We start from the raw sequence: 14,832 nt of genomic DNA on the forward strand, positions 1-14,832 counted from the left end.
ATTAAATTTTTTGGATTCTGATGACGTCATAAAGTTCAAAAATTCGATTTTTTTGATAACACAGGCAAATGTGATCCGATCTTATTGGAATTTTTTTTGAAACCCACTAGTTTTCTATCATTCTTATCGACTGTGATGTCAGTTTTTCGCTAGCTATCACTAATGTGCTTAATTTCGATACCAGGGCTCTACAGTCTTGAAACCTTTTAAAGCTAGGTTAATTTTGATCACAAATTTGAAAAGTATAACTCAAATTTTATTTTTCTTGTACACATTTCATTTCACCCTATATGTATGTATTTATTTATTTGCGATTGTTTGTGTGTATGCATTTGAAACACTCTGTACATATTCATTTTTAAATTTGTAACTAGAAAGTAGATTAATACTAAAAATAGTAATTTTAATTCTTTTGAATATAAAATTTTGCTGTTATAAGGACATTCCATTTACAATGAGCACACCTTTAATGAAAATTGAAATCATATCAAATTATTTTGTGAGTAGACAAGCAATTTATTTACGTCATTAGTCATTATTATTTTAATATGAAGGTATAGTCATATTTCTTATGAATTTGTATCGAGGTACCTACTAACTTGTTTTTTTATGTATACAACTATCTAACTAATTCTCCTTTGATAGCACAGATAATAGAGATTTTCGAGTTCAAAACTTGATTGCAAAGCTTGGATGGCCGCTGATTGCAAAGCTTGGATGTAAAATAATAATTTAAATAACCTTGTTTCATAGCGTTTGGAAAATGGAAAATTAGCATAGAGAAATAAGTTTTTCTCTAATAAAAAAGTATGCTTTAACTAAGAAAAAGCTAAAACCTGTATAGTATACAAAATACTTTTTTAAATGTCATTTATGTTGACCATGTTTTTGACATACTTAAGAAGATAACCGTTAGACCGCAAAAATACTTCTTTTGGGAGTACGTGTTCACCCTAACCACTTATATAATATAGATCGTAAGATGATTACATACGTAAAGATGTCTCATTTTGTGGCTTCTGCCTTACGGCTGAAAATTAACTAACTATAATGAGTGAAAATTTTTTTCTATCCTTCATTTCCCTACCTACTAAAATGTATCCTTAATAATAAGGATGTTTTTGTCATTTTAGGAATAGTTATGATATTAGTCTACCAATCAAGAGTTTGAAGGCGGGTCAAAAATATTGATAAGACGCCTGCAAGTATGATTCACTAGTCATGCAATTCAATGGTAATTTTCTCCGTCTTTAAAGGCAACACTAAAATAGGTTTCAGACACCTCTTGGACAAAAGTGAGAAAGTAAAACACCCAAATAATGTGTTAATAAGCATACAGTTTTTCAGATTCTGATCTATGATAAAGGTTAAATCAATGATTTATTATTTATTTAAAAAAATTCGCAGTCGGTAGGATTCGAACCTACGCTCCCAAAGGGAATCTGATTTCTAGTCAGACGCCTTAACCACTCGGCCACGACTGCTCATGTCTATATTAATTTTATGTCTGAATCAAACACAATGAAATTTTATAAACAGAATGGTCATGAGCGACTTACAAACAATATAACAAATTTTATGATATAAATATTATCAAAAATTAAAAATGAGAACTCTAGGATATTTCTAGGATACCAAATTTATTTCTAGGATATTTCTAGCATACATAATAAATACCTACAGAATATAGAAACATGAAAATCAGAATTTAGATTCTTGGTACGATGTATGTAATCACTTATTGCAGATGCGAATGAATTCGGGTCTGAATTATTCTTATATAGTCTCTTAGTCAAGATATTTTGAGGGAAATCTTTACGACTGGACATATTTATGGGTTTACAAGTTAAAATATACATACAAATTAAACATTTTATTTTATATATTTAATTTAAAAACGAATTGATAGCATAAAAATAATTTTTTATGATTGTCGTGACCCATTTGCAACAATTTTCTTACATAAAAATTTAATGAGGTAGTAGTTTTTTTTATATCTTTAAATAATTTTTATTGATGATTTTATTATTTTTATTAATAAGTAAGCAAACAAAACGATGTTATCTCAGTTCTCAGTTACAGAGGTTAATGCATATTTAACATTTACTGTCTCGGTTATAGAGTTAACTATGACGGTGAAATCGAAAGAACGAATCCTAGATATAGAGGTTTGCTTTATACCAATAACAGAGTGTTGGGAACTCACCATGAATTCAAGTTATGGAGGTTTCTCATTCATCCAGATCCCACTTAACCAAGTCACACTGTAATTGATTGCTTATAATGTTTTCGATTTAAAAATAATTAATTTTAGCTAATTCTCAAAATAGTCTAATATCTCACTGACTGATTGAGAGCTTTCATAACAGTTCGTTACATAAAAACGTAAGGTCTTATGACTAAAGTCTATTTTTCCTAGATTTTACGGTAGCAAAAGTCATTTATAATGTTATTGAAGTTTCCCGTGCGTGCTCTTTGATTTTCAGTGGAAAGTATCGCGGAGTTATTGAATCTATTTGGTTCCATTGAGCTATACAAAAAGTTTTTGATCAAGTATAATACAGAGAAAGTTCACTCATCTTTTGCAGTAGTAACGGGGACTGCTAGGAACATCAGAAATGTTGTGAACATGTCCGGATATCTGGCCGACAATGATGAATTCTGAAAGAATATTCATTCTGTGCCAGAGGGCTCTCGAGTCGGTTAACCCAAGGCACTACCCCGGTTGTCCTATTGTAGTTTCGGCCCTGATACTTAGGTATAGTACATGTAGTACATATGCGTAGTAGGTACTTATTAATATAGTAACGCTTTACAAGTCTGCGTCAAATCCAGTAGTTCTGATGTTTCGCAGACTTGTTTATGTTGGCCCAAAGAATAATCCAAGTTTGTGAGCTTGAGCGCCGAACGCAACTTTTTCAAGTAGGTAGACTAAACTTGCTCCAATATGAGACTATCTCGGAAACTACTGGGATTCTGTAGACCTAATAGTTTTCGAGATAAAGCTTTTCAAAGTTTTTGGCGTTTGTTCAGATTTTGACGGTTTTTCTTACATTTTTGACAAAGATGCGTTCGGCGCTCGAGTTCACAAACTTGGATTATTCATTGGGCCAGTATCATAAACAAGTCTGAATAAAAATCAGACCGGATTTGACACAAACTACCCCATACTGTATTATATTACTTGTGATGACTTTTTTTGAGTTCTGTGGATAATAAGATTCTTTATTAATAATATACAAATATTAATATCTATACATAATAATGTTAGTATTTAGGAAACAATGGTATTTCATACTCTGTGCCAATCATATTCTAAGAACTGAACCAATGGCGGATATAAGGCGGGGTTATATGATTACATACACATATACATAGCACGTACACACATATGTATATGTATATGTGTATGAGTGCATGTATGTATGTATTGTTTTTATAATTTTATTTTTAAATGATGGAAAAATAATGTATGAATGTATTGTATGTCTGTCTGTATGTTATGTATAGTAAGTATAATATGTTTTGATATTATTTATATTATTTTTATAAAGGTATTACTCCAGGAAATAAAACATTTGACCAAGGATTAGACTCCTAGCCCATAGATTTTTATGGGAGTCGGTGGAAAATGTTTGCTTGAGTGTACCTAACATACTGAACATATACATATTCGTTGTGTGCGTGATCATGGTAGGGACAATAAAATCGATGCCAACGCTTCTAATGAAAAATTTTGGCGATAAAGGAGGCTGTTATGACTAATTTGCAAATCTTTACATGTTAATGTTATACAAGAAAATGTCAAATTAAAATTATTGAAAACACTAATTAAGTAAACTTAAAGCATTAAAAATTGTGAAAATAAGTTGCAGAAATAACATTTTTTAAATATAAATTATCATAATTATTTATTTAAATTTGTTAGACAATAATATTAAATTTTCAATGTAAGTCATAAATGCAATCCATACAATTATATATGCATCCATACAATTCTATAATTAAAGTAGTGTACCGTTACCATGGAAACGCCTCCAATAAAATTGTGCGAATACATATACATGGGAACATCGATTTATCCCCATAGGCTGGGACAGAAGTACCGTACTTCCGAACACCACATTCTTTTTACTTTAAATTTGCAAAAACTATTGTATTGTTTATATTATGAACAATTCCCAACATTTTATGATTCGTGACATTTTTTTACCTCGCCTCATCGTTTTCGAGAAATAAGCATTTGATAAAAATAAAATGCGGATTTTCGCCGAAAACTCGTTATTGAAGAAAATAAAGATTATTCTGTGGTTCCGATTTTAAGTATTTTTGGATTCGTTACAATTTTCACCAAACTTCACCGTTTTCGATATCCTACTAATTTTTGACGAAAATTAGTTATTGTCGAAATTAAAGATTATTTTGTGATTTTGGTGAAAAATATGATATTATATTTTGAACAATTATAAAGACTTTTTGACATTTTTTATCTTACCTAATCGTATTTGAACATAAGCGTTCTTTAAAACAGCCCCATAAGCTTACAAACGAGGCGAAGATCTGACGTAGGGAGAAAAAAAGGCTAGAACAATAATATATAAGAAAATCGGTTCTATAGGTGCTCGTTTATTGGATTTCATCTTAAAAAGCATAATCAATTGATGGACTTTTATACCAAGTTATCACATATCAAATTTCATTTGAATCGAAGTAAAATTGTGGCCACTAGACAGTCTAAACATACATAAAAGTATGACAACTCTTTTGGAAACCCAAAAAGCAGTACATGAGGTTTTTTCAACTTGGATTCAGACTGTATTGATGTGATAATATCTAACACGTTACTCATATTTCACAGCACTCCCACCAAATTTAAGTGAATTATCTCTTATTTTAAACATAACATTTTGCAAAAAAATTAAAAAATTAGTCAAATACAAAAATTATTTCACACAAAAGCTTTACCATTTGAAAACCTCGATCAATTCCAAATGTATGTCTATAGGTGGAGAGGTTCTAGGTTTAATGGTAATCAACTTCATTTTTTAACTGGAATCCCATATTTTTTGTAGATGAATCGTATTTAATAGCAAAATATAAATATTTTTATTGATTTAAAAAAATGTTACAAAAATAATCGTCTAAATGTTTTTATCTTGAATATAATAGGTTTAAACAATAAATATAATTAAATTTCGCTGAAATTATTATATTTGAAAACAAATTTTAATTGGCAAAACATTGGCAAAATATTATTATAAACTTTTATATAAAATTTATAATCAAATGTATAATACTTTAAAAGTATTACTTTTGTAAATATTTACGATAAAATTAGCAACAAATTGACGACAATTCTTTGTAATTTATCGTTTCCCGGAAAATATACTTTACACAATACCTATATATTTTAATGAAATATCAATAGGTATTGATACTTATTTTAGACTTATTATACTTTATTATACGAATAATTTTACTTCTATGACACGATTTAATAAAAAAAACCAGTCAAAAAAACAATTGACTGAGATAACTGTTGAAATAACATGTATATAGAAAGTTAAGAAAGATATGTACTCACTCCATATATAACACGTCTGTAAAGTCACACATACATAACTGATATACCCATATAATATAATAATACATGCTATAATGCTCTAATCTCATTTGCACCCTCACGAGTAAACAGTGATGTTTACGAAAAAATGTTTCAACCAAAAGTATCTTATGTTTATAAGGAAGAATTCTATCTCTAACGGTTTACAAGATGAGTCCTATGGACCCAAGATCCAATTGCCATCCATTGACCTAGGTTGCTCATTTACGAACTCAATCTTACTTTTTACGTCTCGAACACGCTATAAAAATTTCAGTTCTCTTTTGAGTTGAGGCGGTTGGATAGCCGGAAATGGGCTTGGTGATTTTATGAACACTTATACCAATGGTGATTATATAAAATGGTGATTTTATGAACACTTATACCAATGATGATTATATAAAGTGGTGATTTTATGAACACTTATACCCAAATTTGTTCATAAGTACATCAATATTTTTTAGCGATACAAACTTGAGACTAAACTTAGCATACCTTGATATATTTCTAATATGTATACATGGTAAAAACAAATGAAATATACAGTACATATACAATACCTATCAGTGTTTACATTATTTTTAATAAATTAGAGAAGTTTTTTTCGAATTCTTTGGTGCCCACATAAACATTATCCCTATTGTCTCCGGTAATATTCGCAAAATTCGTTTTGTAATTGGTTCGAACTCGTCACTGAACGCGATTTTGGCGACAAAATTTATGTTCGAGGTACCTACCTGATGCCCAAAGTGAATGGTACTTCCTGTTCACCAGGCACCAGGTACCTCGGAGACCAATTCTGTCGCCATAATTGCGTTCAGTGACACTAAAAATTTCCGAGTAACGAGTCGAAATTATAAACCGAATTTCCCAAAAATTCCAGAAGGCAATGGGGATATCGTTTACCCCCGTGTAACAAGTTTGAATTATTTTTCATTGCTATTAACCAAATATTTTGAAGTTCTTATAAATCAATTAAGGTCACAAAATTTTCTGACGCTGTATTGAATCCAATGCAGAAAACCGCATTCAAATCCGTCTTACTGTTGAAATTTTTGAACTTCGCAGTACGTTTCTGCAACTATTAACTATTGTTCAGTAATCGAATCGCTGTAGTTGTTTGCATTTCACACTTTGATTTTTGTTATTTAAACAGACTAGCCGCTTAGCAATGGTTTAGTATTGCATTTATTGATTTTATTCTGATCACAATTTAGGTGGTGCGGTTTTGCTTATACTTGACAATTAAAAAATTACTTCAGTATACTTTCTTTAGTAACGAGGCGTTTTCTTTCATAGTAGGCTTACAAATAAATTAATTTGGATACATATCATATGGATTCTTAGTCATGTGGAAATTGCTGGAATTGAAAGAGTGGTTTGAGCTACCAGCGATGCACACTTATCAGGATCACCACTAGTAGCACCAGGCGGTACTTATCTCTTAAGAAACAAGTAACAAGTTTGTAACAAGTTCTTATGTATTCTAATATTATACTATTCTTTAATTAACAAGTTCGTATGTAAGTTTAATTAATGTTATTAAACCATGTATATATACCATATATATATATGAAATATATACATAATTATTAAGTTTAGTCCCAAGTTTGTAACGCTTAAAAATATTGATGCCAAGAAAAAAAATTAAATATAGGCCGTCTGTCTGTCTGTCCCTCTGTCTGTCAACACGATAACTCAAAAACGAAAAAAGATGTCAAGATGCAATTTTTATAGCGTACTCTGAAAGTAAAAAGTGTCGAGTTCGTAAATGAGCAATATAGGTCAATTGGGGCTTGGGTCCGTAGGACCCATCTTGTAAACCGTTAGAGACCAATGAATTGTTTTACTTGTTTTTCAATAATTTCAATTTGACTCTTACTATATCATTTACATGTAAACAATTGAAAATTAGTCAAAATAGGTCCCTTCAAAGCCAAAATTATGCAACGGTAGTGCGAGTTGTTTCTCCCTACGATGGCTACACATTAAGTCAAGACAGTAGAGTTTGAGTAATCCGATAACTCGATAATCCAAAATGTCCAGTAATCCGTAAACTTTTAACCGCCTTTTCCACACTTCTCTCCACACATCTGAGAGTACAATTACTCAAAAATGATATGTGTTTATTACATATATGCATAGAATTTTATTTTTGTATATCAATCCCAGTTATCCAAACAAATTCAGTAAACCAAAACCCTCTGGTTTGTATTTGGAATCGAGATTATCAAAACTCTTTTGTAACGTGTATACTTGTATACTTGTATGAAAGTAAAACTGATTATTTGTTATAATATTCATTCATTAAACAGTACATTATATTACTTACTTACCGTAGCTACCATGAAATGACTTATATATAAATGAAACGAATTATATGTAATTACCACAATTTGAAATATATTGACAAACATAAACCTTTTCATTGCTTTCAATTTATCGATTTTTTTTGTTTTATACATTTTTTTTTCGACCTGAGCTGCAATTTTATTTCTTTTTTGCATCCATTATCGTCCTTTTAAATATATTAAGATATATAGTAAGTTTAACTATCGACTGCCTAAAGCGCTTTTACAATATTAACCCAACAGCACTCGTGTCAACCGTTCTGTAATTTTTTGTCGCGTGGAGCGACTAAATTACAGAAGAATAATTTAAATAATTAAATTCATTTTAACTAATTTCGTCATATTGCTATCACAGGTTTGCTTTAATTTAGTGAGTACGGCTTATGTTAAACTAACAAAAGTACGCGAACATTTGCGAAGGACAATTACCGAAATTTATATCATTTTGCTTACACAGTTACCTACTCTCGTGATGAGAAAAATTCTCTGACATGTCCATTTAAAAAATACACCCTGTATAAGGCCTACGCCAAAAGCAATTTTTTACTTGTTCCAAATAAATCCAAAAAATGTACGGTGGCTTTATATTTTATTTTTAAAAAGATCAGACCCATCAATGGATCATATACTTCTGATGTTCCACAAAAGTAGAAAATCATTCTGGGAGAACTCTAGCGTAATATACATATTCCTTTATGATGAAAGTAATAAAGTTTTAGAGTAATGAATTACTTGCTTTCTTTATTCCACTACTTATTTCTATATTCTTATCATTAAAATAAATCTCAATAGACAAACGAGAAGTGAACGCACTGTGTTTAAAATCATTATAGGAATTGTTCAATAATTTTATAATCGCGTATGCAATTTAGTAATAATAATATGGTATATTATTATTTCTTTTTTTAAACTACATCGATTTTTAACATGACCCTCCAGGGAGTCGATTTTTACTTAAAATGTTATATGTCATGACAGAGTACATAGCATCAAAGAGTTCCATGAAAGTAGATCTCTTTTAATCAAAATTTTGCCTAAAACAAATAAAAACCATTGTTTTATATAACAAAGAAAGAAATGGTTTACGAATTTTTTAATACCACCTTAGTTAGTGTTCAATGTGATTTCTACTGTAAATTTTTCGAACTTTGTAATTTTTCGAACAATGTAAATTTTTTCGGCCTAAAAACGACTTTATTGACAATGTTACTCATTAGAAACACGAAAGTTAAACCAAAATACCAATCCATCACTGTGATATCAAAATAATATTAAAATAAAACCTTTGGATTCTGATTTAATCAGTTATTGCACATGTTTGTTCTACAAATTAATGCATTCATCGACACAAACAATAAATGACCTCAATTTGAAATCTTTTTTTGCTTATTGCTAAATTCACTTTAATAAATTTAACATATATTATATTAATTTCCAACTTTTCTCTTGCCAAAAATATAATATGATTCTAATTTATGATAAAAATTACAATTATCGATATTTGTATATACAGAACTATATATTTTACATGTTTAGAATATTTTGTCTTTAAGATAGTATGAGCGAAAAGGCAAGTTTGTGGTCGAAATTATTTGTACCTTATTTTCAACTTTGATGATCAATGTTGTTATTACTTCGTGAATGTAGACAAAAATAAGAATAAATTTTTTCGATATCTAATAACTCTATATCGAAATATCGAAAGCTAAATAATTAGGTACATAAACCCGATTTTTATGCTTTTGGGTTAAAATTACCTTATATACAGAGTTTTATCGAAATCGGAAACAGCAAAATTTATCGATTTTTTATATTCAAAGTTTTATCGAAATCGGAAACAAAAACTTTTTCCCGATTTTTTGGATTTTTTCTAAGGGGTACCCCTTAAGAAAATTGCAAAAAATCGAAAAAATTTTTTTGCCTTCGATATCGATGAAATTCATAATATATTATAATTTGGACCTAAAAAATCCAAAAATCGGGTTTATTTACTGATTGGAATCGTGGATTTTGAAATATAATCCAAAATTGGACACGAAGAGCAATTTTCTCAGAAACTATGCATTCAATTGGAACATAAACCCGATTTTTGTATTTTGTGGGTCAAAATTACCTTATATTCACAGTTTTATCGAAATCGGAAGCGATTTTCTCAAAAACTATACCAATCGATAAATAAATAAACAAATTAGAAAGTAATTGACCGTTTAGTTTACGAAAAAACAGTAGACATTATTACTTTTTGAAGAATATTTAATCTAATCCAGAATAGAAATGTACGAGGGGAAACGTTGTTTTCCAGTAATCACAAATGATTCACACATACACCAAAATCACATACACTACTATTTAGAGAACTATATTTTTTCTTTTTTAAAGATACCGCGTTCTTCTTTATGCCATTAAAATATCGAGAAAAAAAATCTTTGATTTATTGACTATTCTATTCTATTTTGTTGATATTAATATAAAATTGATTATAATTTCATTCTAGCAAAATAATGAATTTATTAAGAAATTTGATAGAAATAAAATATTAATATAAATTATTATATATCCATATAATTCTATGAAAACTAAATTTCTCCACAATAAAACCCAATGTCTTTATGAAAATATAATATACATATATGTTAACAGTACGTTTATAAATAAATATCGGGTGATTTAATTATAACTGCACAATAGCAATTTCGATAAAAATAATGTTATAAACCAGCCATATATTTAAAAATAAACCTTTGATAAAATAAAAACTTGATTACAGCATTAATTTCGTAAAATTTGGACTAAATGGGTAGAAGCATAAAATTTTTACATTTAAACGTGATAAAACTAATTTTTCAAATTTCAATTTAAAAACTTTAAAAACTTACCATACTCGAAGTATCAAATTTTTAGTTAGTAGGTATATGGTTTCACGTTAAAATCTCCAAATGTATCACTTACAAGTGCAAATAAACAATTGACTGAGTTAACTGTTAAAATACCATGTATAGACTGTATTGATTACACTGTCACATTACACATACATACATACATGTCACACATACATAACTGATATTCCCAAATAATACATACTATACATTTTGCGCCTAATTTGCGCCCTCACGAGTAAACAGTGATTGTTATGAAACAATGTTTCAAACAAAAGTTGTTTATCTAATGATAAGAAACATTTTTTACATTTAAACTTTTGTTCTATCTCTAATGGTTTAAAAAATGGGTCCTACGGACTCAAGGCACAATTGACCTATGTTGCCCATATACGAACTCGACCTCACTTTTTATATCCTGAGCACGCTGTAAAAATTTCAGTTTGATATCATTTTTCGTTTTTGAGTTATCGTGTTGACAGACAGACAGACGGACAGACAACCGAAAATAAATGAAAACGAATATTTCGCGCTTTTCCATCTTGTTTACTCATATTTTGTATCGCTTCATTTGGGATTCCAAAATATGCTCTGTTAGTATATTTTTTATTTCACCCAGACGCCCTGAAGTGGCTGAAAATGAATAGAAAAATTTCATCACATTCATGCACAAATATAGATCAAACTAAAATTAAAAGTGTTAAATTTTGGACACAAAGTATAACCCAAAATCAATTATTTAAATTTATAATTTTGATTTTTAAAATAGATTATAGAATTTACATCCGGTATACATTTAAGGCAAAGATTATTTGATTGTACTTCATAAGAATTTCATTTTTCTTCGAAATCTAATAATTAATTTATACTTTTCGAACACCTGCAATGCAAATAATATTTAATATCAAATTTAAAGATTTGATACATCATTTTAATCAGTGAATAATCAGTATCATAATGTATCATAGTATTGTCAAAGGTTTTTTGATAAAATAATCAAAATAGAAACCCTTGCAGTTTGTAGTTCTGTCCATTTTTTGTGAAAATTTTTCTAAGTGCTACGAATTCTTGAAATAAATACTTTAACCTTGAAAAATTATTGATATTCCAGTTTTTTCTTGAGAATAGTCGTTACTATACGACGTGTAACTTCTCGAAATGAAGACTTTGATTGGCCGGCTAGATCGTGCGATTTAACACCATAGGACATTTTTCTTTGGGATTGCGCAAAAGATAAAGTCTACGCCAATGAAATATCCAATGCATTCAAAGACAATATTAGAGCTGTTATTCATAAGATGCATCCGCATTTATGCGAAAATGTGATGAAAAATTTCATGAAAAGAATGACCATATGCAGGAAGTTCCGCGGTGGATATTTGGTAGATATTCTATTCCAATAAAACCTCAGATTTTCACAAAAATAATGCGTTTTTTTTTTTAAAATAAAACCCTTTATTATACCCATGGAATCAAACAAAAACACAGCTTATAAAACCGCCTAATAAAAATAAGGTATTGAAATAAGGTAATAAGACAAGGCCTCCTTGGCAATAAACATACATAAATGAATTATAGCATTGCAAATCATCAGCAATAGAATAATAATAACGTAGTGTTATCAATGGGTGTAAATACAAGTTAGCATGAAAATATAGTTTGCAGGACCGCACAAGATGCATAATATACTCTCTTTAGTACAGTAAAGTGAAACCTACTTATAATTTAACAATAAAATTTTTGAAGTGAAAACTTCTTTTAGCAAGGTGAACACTTTTTGGATCAACAAAAATCATGAAACTCGCGTCATCATTGAACTCCTCCTAAACGGATGGACCATTTTTGATGAAATTTATTATTTGTCTTCAAGTGAATGTGATGAAGGTTTAGACTTAAAATTCGTTCCATTACAAAATGTTTTTGAGTGTTTTGCACCAAAAAATTAAAACCCATGAAATAAATGGTGGAAAAGCATATAAATGATATATAACATTACATATTACTATTCAAATGTATTTATTTGCGCTCCCACCATATTTATCAAGAATTATAAACAACTATTTGAATAGTATTCAGATATTATTTATTATGCTTCAGGTATAGTGAATAGATATTTATTAAAGAACTATATGCGAGCGCAGAGAGCTCCACTACCGAAGGCTCCTGATAGGTCGAAAGTCAGATTGACAGATTGCGGAAAATTGATTTTAAAGGCTATAATTTATGCAGATAATTTTTTTTTTTTTCATACTGTTAAATAGTTTACTGTACAATTGAGTCATCAATAGTTGTGAAGTTAGAAAGTGAACTTTAAAACGCGTTATGATAAATATTAATATAAAGACCTTTTACTGTATCTGATTGGATTTGGTACAGTTTTATACAACTGTACAACATACGTATACATACATGATTCGTCGATTAAATCACTGGATTATTACTTCTTAACAATACAAATACATTTCAATTAAATAATGCATTACAGTAAATAAATTACGTACAAAGGTACATTAAAGCAGAAATTTTAAATGGATTTTGTACAAGTAATGTATTTTATCAATTTGCTATAAGAAAAACAATTATCTCCTCAAGTATTATTTAAAAAAAATGTTCACATTGCATTGCGCAGTCGGGTAAAATAAAGGTTCGTAAATTGAATCACAAATAATAATAAATTATGAAAATTAAAATTTACATATATTTTATCTTCAAGTTTAAAAATCACCCTCGTTGTAAAAAATTATAAACATATGTAAAAACGATTATTTTCGCTCAATTTTTCAAGTTTATATATCGATAAGTTTTTTTGAGATCTAGAACTTTCCCATTTAATGGTTTTTCATTGGACGTCCACTTTTTTTTTTAATCGGAAGAAAACCGGTTTTTTTTTTTTACTTTTGCGAATTTTTTTGCCTAACTTAGCCATTGATTCAAGAAAAATCGCTATGTTTTTTGGCTTGTTTTCTTCTATAATAACGTATTTTTTGTTTTCTGATTTAATTGGATTTTAGGTAGGTATACCTATTAGTTTGTACACCTCATGTTTTCACTTTTCAAAAATAAATATAAATAATTAATATGTTACAAACTTACATGTGAAACCATTTTTATTATTAATATTATTTATATTTTAAATTTTTAAATTTTAGATATTTTTTAATTATTTGTTGACATGTAATTTGTATTTATTTAATGAACATAGATTTATTTCAAATCAATGGTTTTTATTGCAGGCCTACATGTATATAGACTTCGTTAGTGAATGTTTAGATTTTTGAAATAAGATTTTAAAGTATCTCATTAAATTTTATGAAGTGTTTAACATCATAATTTTCAGTTTTGCTAATCATAACAAACTACATTTCACGTAAAAATAATTATTTTTACTTTTTTTGAAATATTGTATTTACAATTCAAATATTATAACGTTATTAAGAACAAGTTACCTTTACAGTTTACGAAGATACGTCAAGGATTAGAGAACTAATTGGAGCGGAGGTTTGTGGTCCTAAAATAAAAGTTATTGAAGTGTCCAGATTCATAACTCGAAAAGTTACATTGGAGCACGTTTTCTTATATAATTATACTTCGAGCCCTTGAAGCATAACGAATTTGAATTGAATAACAGTCTGGCTGATAAGCGTAACATGTTACTCTTGCCTGGAGAGAATCCACCTGGCAGATTCTATGGAAACCACCATTTTCTTCGTTGCCTATGACCTTGACAAAATCTTGCAGCTTCATTATCTGACAGCAGAACAGTCTGCAGGAGAAAAGTCCGACACCAGTAATGGCGGATGATTATCAATAGATCTGGATGTACCGACTCCACCACCCCTTCGAATATGTAGGTATTAATGGAGGTTTATGGCTTATGGCGTTAGAAAGTTTTAATTTCCCATATTTGGCCAATAACCAAATAAATGCCTGATAAATTCGACAGGCCTGAATCCTTTATAAATTGCGCAAATTATTTTAAATCGTTAAAAATAATTGGTCACGT

The 14,832-nt window shown here is 29.1% G+C and overlaps 1 non-coding gene across 1 annotated transcript; it reads right to left on the bottom strand.

The window, feature by feature from the left end:
* Positions 1–1,402: 1,402 nt before the first annotated feature.
* Positions 1,403–1,484, bottom strand: Trnas-aga. Its single transcript has one exon. It is a non-coding gene; the product is annotated as a tRNA-Ser (tRNA).
* Positions 1,485–14,832: the final 13,348 nt, after the last annotated feature.

This window comes from Chrysoperla carnea, chromosome 2, assembly GCF_905475395.1.
Source record: "Chrysoperla carnea chromosome 2, inChrCarn1.1, whole genome shotgun sequence".
Lineage (NCBI taxonomy): Eukaryota > Metazoa > Arthropoda > Insecta > Neuroptera > Chrysopidae > Chrysoperla > Chrysoperla carnea.